The sequence below is a fragment of the Brachionichthys hirsutus genome, unplaced genomic scaffold (genome assembly GCF_040956055.1).
Source record: "Brachionichthys hirsutus isolate HB-005 unplaced genomic scaffold, CSIRO-AGI_Bhir_v1 contig_1371, whole genome shotgun sequence".
Classification (NCBI taxonomy): domain Eukaryota; kingdom Metazoa; phylum Chordata; class Actinopteri; order Lophiiformes; family Brachionichthyidae; genus Brachionichthys; species Brachionichthys hirsutus.
Window position 1 is genome coordinate 47346 of NW_027180533.1, and position 6142 is coordinate 53487.

General features: G+C 48.2%; 1 long non-coding RNA gene across 1 annotated transcript; it reads right to left on the reverse strand.

Moving 5' to 3' along the window:
- Nucleotide 1: 1 nt before the first annotated feature.
- LOC137915855 (uncharacterized) lies at nt 2–1363 on the reverse strand. The gene is made up of 2 exons (XR_011106447.1): nt 1326–1363; nt 2–499 (listed from the first exon to the last, which is right to left on the reverse strand). It is a non-coding gene; the product is annotated as an uncharacterized lncRNA (long non-coding RNA).
- Nucleotides 1364–6142: the final 4779 nt, after the last annotated feature.

The window sequence follows — 6142 nt, forward strand, 5'->3', positions numbered from 1 at the left end:
ATTTAATGGGGAATTTTATTGCATGGTGAATTTTGTAGCGATAATCCTTCACACGAAACAAAAAGCTCCAGGTGCTTTGAAGAGGAGCGTCAGGTCCACTTAGTTACTTACCGGTGTTGGCCTTGATGTACAGCGATGCTTTCCCTCATGATATTGTGAAGGAGGTGACATCCTGAAATTGCGCATGTGTGTGTGTGAACGATTGTCTGTGTGTGTGTGCGGCCCTGCGACGATCTGGCACCACGTCCGGGGTGTGCCCCGCCTCTCACCCGTTGACTGATGGGACCGGCTGCAGCACGAGCCACGGACCCGGTAACAGGCAGAACGGTTGAGAAGATGAATGAATGAATGAATGAATGAAGGAGAACGTACGGTGCTGCAACGCTTTCACGTGGACGTATGCTCTGCCGGCCGGTCAAACTGCTGCTGCGTCGCCCACGTTCAAGTTGGTCTTCCGTGTTCCGCTCCATGTCTCAGATTCTTTCAAACGTCTTTCAAACTGCAGAAAAAAAGAAAGGCGACAACGTTTTGATCCTGTAGAATTCCAGAAAGGTTGAATTTATTACATCAGGATCAGAAGCTCAAGAATTGAAGCTGTTGTTGATTTGCTTTGCGTATTTTTGTAAGGTAGGAAAGTTATTTCCATGTTCCAACAGTATGATGGACCACAGGGGGGCGGGGGGGTATGTGACGTCACCGCACAACCTCCCAAGCTGGCAACCCGGAGAGTACGGTGACAGGAACCGCATTACCCACAATGCATTGTGGGAATAACGGATCAGCGAGTAACGGGTGTCGTTGGGATCCACCGGTTGGGTTGCTTTTGTACGCGATAAATAGGTTGAATAAACAAGAATAAACGTTCTTTTTTTCCACAACTTTCCCGAAGTGCGTCCGTGCGTAAAGCTGCTTCCACAGTGCGTCGTGTGAACGTGGGGTAATAAACACGGTGTCCCACCGGCGAACGTTGAACCGTCGGACCGCTCGACTCACCGAGTTCACTCAAAGTTCGTGAATCTAACTAATGAAATATACAAACGTGATCTCCGTTTATGGCAAATACACACAGAACTCGGTCTAAAATAGCATTAGCATAGCTAACAAGTAGCTGAAATGAGAGTACCGGACAGTAACTGACACCAACTGAATGACATCATCTGGACTCGGTACCGCTGAATCCAGATTTATCTCCTCAAATGTTTCAACCCAATCGTCCGGTGGCTTCAGCAGATGTTAGAATAGAATAGAATAGAACAGAACAGAATAAAACCGAGAATTACCGGCGCTTTTAACGGAGGTAGAATTTACCGGATCGTGTAACGTACCTCAGCACGTCCTCCTTAAGCGACTGCTCTGTCTGAAGTCTGGACGCGAATGACTCTCCTCGCTATGAGGAGCACAGGGGGGCGGGGGGCTGCGTGACGTCACCACACAATCTCCCAAGATGCACCACGGCGCCTGGAACGAACCATTGTATGTGTAGAGGGTGCCTTTATCGTCAATAATGCTGCTACGTAATAACACTGTTTATTAAACGCAAAACCAACCAGTGTGTTTTTACTACATGCCTTTTGAGCTACTACATAGAGTTGAATAAATGATTTCATCAAACGATCAACACGTTTTAGTTTTTAAATGGATCGGAAGTCCTGCGTGTTTCTCGGATCAGCGCCGGCATCGTTCAGGATTCACCAAAAGCACAACGTTATCATCATCTTGAACCATTCGCGTGCGCGTATAGCGCCTTGCTCAAGGGCGCCTCGGCAGTGCTCTGGATGCAGACTGGCCCCTCTCCAGTCAGCAGAGCTGGGACTCGAGCCGCTTCCCCGCCCAGGGCCCGAGCCACCGAGCCACTGCCTGAGCCGGACTCGTTGCTTTAGACGGGGGGGCGTTGTGTGGTTTGCGTTCGGCGCAGCAAGCTGCCTCTTTGTTTGTCTGCTGTGTTTAACTACAGAAACGGAAGAAGCTGTCCCGGATCCAGCGCAGCGTCCTCCTGATGCTGCTGGGTCTTCTGCCCTTATTGTTACGGGGGGCACAGAGGGACAAGCACAATGGCGAAGGGTTACAAGTATTCATTACAAAATGACAGATGGGAAGTCACTCTTCACCTTATCCCGTATGGCCTGCCAGTCCCCAGTCCACCCCGAATAGCACCGCACTACAAGGCGGAAGAAACCCGCAACGTCAACACTCCAACTCACTGCAAACTTATAAGCAACACACCACAAACCCATGCACTAATAAAACCACACGTAAAAATAGGATCGGGTATGGTGGGTATTGGAGTGTCAACGGGATACAAGGGAGGGAAGTGACAAAACAAAAGAAAAGAATGAAACAAAAGAATAAATAAACAAAAATAAAAATAGGTAAGAGAGTTAGTCCGCTCGTACAAGCTTACACAATAAACAAAACACAGATGTACGACACTGAGCGGACTAACTCAAAACAAAACTCAAACTAAACTTAATACAAAAAGACAGCAGGCAGCGGCGACATGAACACTGAAATAACCAAAACAAGTACAACATTATTATTTGTTAAAACACATTTAATAAGATATGTCTAAAACTTTAAAAGGCCGCATACCTGAGGCGTCGTTCTCCCACGCCCAGTCATTCAACCCTTACGAATCCGAGCTCGAATCACTCCGGTCTTCAACAGACCCTATCAAGTAAAACACACTTAAAACCTAAAACATGATATATAAAATCAACATATTAAAATATTCACCGAAGTAAAACACATTTAAAACCTAAAACATAATGTATAAAATCAACATATTAAAATATTCACCGGCTTAGCTCATCAGATGCTTCGACCATGCATGTGGGCCCAGCAAACAATCTGGTCACCCGACAGGAAATTGGCATCATCTTGGCCAACAGCCACTCCCTTTTTAAGGAGAAGCGCCCCAGGAGAGGGCGACACCCTGTGGTGGCCTCCAGCACATTCACCCCGTGGTGTCCCCTGCTACATTATTATTTGGACTGCTCTGCTCACCTAGCATCAGGTAACACACACACACACACACACAGTGATAAATGCATGTCTGTGCTTGTGTGTTTACTAGATTTCACTAGTGGATGAGCTGTGTTTGATGATTAAATATGAAAAGGCTTGTTTACGCTGTTCTTTGTATCTATGCTAAGTGTCAGAATTGAGCCTCTTAGAATTTCGAACAAAATAAATCCTGTACATATTTGTGTGGTTTGTGGCGCCTTGATATTCGTTTTATACTATACGATCACATGAAGACAATTTGTATTTTGCCTCTTTGTACAGAGAATTGCGTGTCATGTTGGAGATTTGGACATGCAGCTGTGCAGATTTACATTTATGTTTTTCTGTTGTTCTGACCAGAATAAATGCAACGAGTAGACGCTGTCAGACTACTGTCCTGCATCACCGCCACCAGCCTGCAATCCATACACGTTACATAAGCTAGCGTGTTTGTACAAGCAGATCCAGGATCAGCAGAGTAGATCGATCTGCTTCTCGTGGAGGCTCTACTGCTCGGCTTCAGACGTGCTGACCCTCGGCCTGCCTTCCTGTTCACTGTGTGTGTATGTGTGTGTGTGTGTGATTAGGGTTGGACGACTGGCTGGAGCTGAATGAGAGCTTCCTGAGGACCGTTCATCCGGATGTGAAGTCTGCATTGGGTCAAGCTGTGGCTCCTGTGGCAGGACCACATGTGGGGCCAGCTCTGAGCCTCGATTCAGGTCCAGATTCTGAGGCCAAGCCCAGAGAACCAGACGCCCCCCTATGTGTCATCTATAAGTGTACCGAGTTACAAGTTGATGAGACATTTGCTCAAAGAGTTTTGACTTTTCTTTCCCAATCTCTCTCTCTTCCCTGGAGCGATTGGGCTGAATTTTTTATATGTTATTCTCTGGTGAAGGTGGAGTGGTTGTGCACTGATTTGACCTCTCTCGGCCTTGTCGTTTGCCCGTGGCGGGCCGTTGAGCGTGGAATTTTTAGCCCTCTGGGGCCGCTTAGCTGGGCCCCCGTAGCACCGAACGACTTACAATTTTCAGGAGGCCCTCGCCTGACGCCTCTGAACCGGATTCCAGAGTTTGGAGGCGTTGGCACGTAGCCAAAGCTACTTCCTGTACGGGAGGGGCCATCTCCTGATTTTACACGTCAGGGAGATGCCCCGGTGCTGTTTTCAGGCCCGCAGCTGCATGGGAAGCCGAATGAGGCCCAAAAATCAGACTGCATGCAGCCAGGTCAAAGGTGGTGGAAGGCCTCTATTTGAGGGGAAAACAGACATTTTGAGGACACGCCGACGTTGTCCCATCTCACGTGAAAGCACACCGGCACCGCTGCGTCCGGCTGGATGAGCAGATGTCAGCCGATGCCTCGTTTGGCCCCGAAATCAGAGGTCACGTGCTATAACGCCGTGCTACGCTACCTTCCCTTTTTTTTTTCCCCACCGCGCGGCTGTGCCTTATCGTACAGACACGTGACCACCACCATCGGACTCGTCTCGTTCCGCTGATGTTGTTTGATGTTCTGTTTTCCCCGGTACGACTTTTCTGCACAAGGGGTGAACTGAGAGAAATTTAGGCCCAAAGCCTGAGGCCGCTTCCGGGTTTTTGCATGTCGCGAGGCCGCGCCCGGTCGTAGCGACACGTGACCACCACCATCGGATTCGTCTCGACTCGCTGATACGATCTGATGTGCTGTTTGTCCCGGTTCTCCCTCGCAAAGTGGAACCTTCCTCAAAAAACGGACAGGGGCACGCTGCTAAAAGCCATGCCCAGAAAGGTGCACTGCGCGGCTTGTAGATTTAGTGCGCGGGGGGGTTCGTTTGGGGGCCCGTAGCGTCACTTTCCGGCACGCAGAAGGTCGTGCCCGGTGTCAACGGATAGCTGATAGTACACACAATCGCTCCCACCACACTTGTCATGCGTTTGATGATGATGATGAATATATTTATTAGATAGAATGTTAGAGTACAAGTACAGTCACACAGTAGCATGTATTACAGTACAAATAAATTCAAACATCCTGTCTAAGAGGAGCATTTCTAAAAAGCCCTTGCGGTCTTGTTTCCGTTGAAAGTCCTTCGTACATAAATCATCCACAATTAACAATACAAATTTAACAATACAAATAAATTCATGTGAGCTTTGAGCAGGCCGGGTCAAAACGACACTTCCAGGCAGTCTGAGGTCAGCGGTGACCCGGAGGCCGGTTGGCACAGGGGGCCCACTGCCTCATCTCGGTTTCCTCTGGAGCGATTGGGCTGAAATTTTATTATGTTATTGTGCTCCTGAGGAAGACTAGGTCTGAGGTGGTTTGACCCCTCTCGGCCTTGTCGTCTGCCCGTGGCGGGGCTTTGCTCTTTCAACTTTTTCATCCCACAGGACCCGCTAAACTCGGCCCCCCGTAGCTCCGACCGGGTTCAGACTTTCAGGGAGCCCCCGCCTAATGGCCCTGAACCAGATTCCAGAGTTTGGTGGAGCTGGCCCTTTGCGAAGGGCCCTTCCCGTACTGGACGGGCCCGCGCCAGGCTTCATTACACATGACCCCTGCGGGGTCGGGCCCCCAGCTCCCATCCCGTGCGCATCCATCCATCCTATTTTTGAATATAAGAGAGAGAGAGACAAAAAACAGGATCCTCACGGTAAGTTGTTATGATTATGGCTATTCCATCCACAATGATATTAATCATAATAATAAATAAAAGTAAAACATAAACAATTCATAATGACAAACAACTAAGTGCTATAAACCACGGTATAATAGGGGGAAGGGTCAAGTGAAATAAGGACCCTATCCCTCCTACAACCCAAAGCTTCAAACATGAGCAATAAATAATAAATCAAGCAAATCAACAAAATCATGCACAAAATTTCACCCAAAGGAACGAAAAAAACTCAATCAACTCTCGGATGGAACAACCTCAACCCAAAGTGCCGTATTTACCATTTTTCATTAAATCCCAGAGGATCCACTGTTCTGAGGCTGTTTATCCATCGCCTCTCTACCGTCCGTCTCTGGGGCCTGGACCAGTTGGAATTGGATTCCAGGCCCATAACGGACAGGTTTTGAATTATTTGTACATCAAAGTGTAGGTATAGTGGAGTCTCCTTTTGCCTTATTCTGATCTGGTATAAATGCTGCTTAAGTCTGT